The following is a 1004-nucleotide window of genomic DNA, read 5'->3' as shown; positions in this document are numbered from 1 at the left end:
TCATGACATACCTCTTGGGTGACCACACCCACATCCTCATCCTCGAAAGGTTCACCATGGCTCTGCCCCGAAGCGGGATCTGATGGTGTCGCCGACCTAGACCGTTCTGGTGATACATACTCGGGGTCACGACAACCGAAAAGGTTTGATAGCCGCCTTAACTTTTGGCCCTGGCGCTGCAACATGTACAAGTGAATGAGACATGGAACGTACCAACAAATGTTAAGTGCTAGTTTGAAGGAGATGTGAACCTTAATGAATGCTCGAAGTGCACCTTCCCCATCGCTTTTGCCAGCCGGGGTTGTTTCCAGAATAGTCTCGGTCTCATCAGCTGCTTTCTTGATCTAGGCACGCTATGAACAGAAACGGTATCAAAGTGTTAGGCAAGCGAAGATGTGAATAGTGCGAATGGAAAAGCAAAAAGGGCTAACCACAAAGTTCATCATTGGAGCTGAAGGCATCACTGAGTTGCCTTTCCTGACTAATGCGTTGTACTGGTGCTGGGCTACCTCATCAAAAACGGTGGGTTCTTCCAGAATCTCCTCAGCATACGCCGGCTGGCATACCTTCACGCGGGTACTTGCAAGAAACCATGTGAGATAGTTGTTGAACGCGATCGGGCAGTGCTCACGAAGATGGGCTCGTTTTCTAGCCCTTGCTTGCTCCACACTAAGAGCGAACTGCACGACATACTTCCTGTGATGGTTGGCCCAATCCTTGATCTTCCGCTGCTTTTTCCTATCCAACCTGCAAGTTAGAAACAGAATATTAGCATCATTGAAACCGTCGAGAAGCTGCTAAGTGCTCAAGGTTAATTATATCTTACGCGTGTAGCAACTTGTCCGTGTCCTCCCACTCTGGCGGGTGTGGCTGGAACAAACCAAACTGGCGGAACACCCGATGTGGCAGGTGAAGCTCAACCGCCCAGTTGCATATCAGTGGGCACCGCATATGCCAGAGATCTCTACCCCTAATGCATATCGGATTCAGCCTGAACTCTATAG

Source organism: Triticum aestivum, chromosome 3D (genome assembly GCF_018294505.1).
Source record: "Triticum aestivum cultivar Chinese Spring chromosome 3D, IWGSC CS RefSeq v2.1, whole genome shotgun sequence".
NCBI classification, from domain to species: Eukaryota; Viridiplantae; Streptophyta; class Magnoliopsida; order Poales; family Poaceae; genus Triticum; species Triticum aestivum.
The sequence above is the reverse complement of the archived record's forward strand: the minus strand, read 5'-3'. Positions refer to the sequence as shown.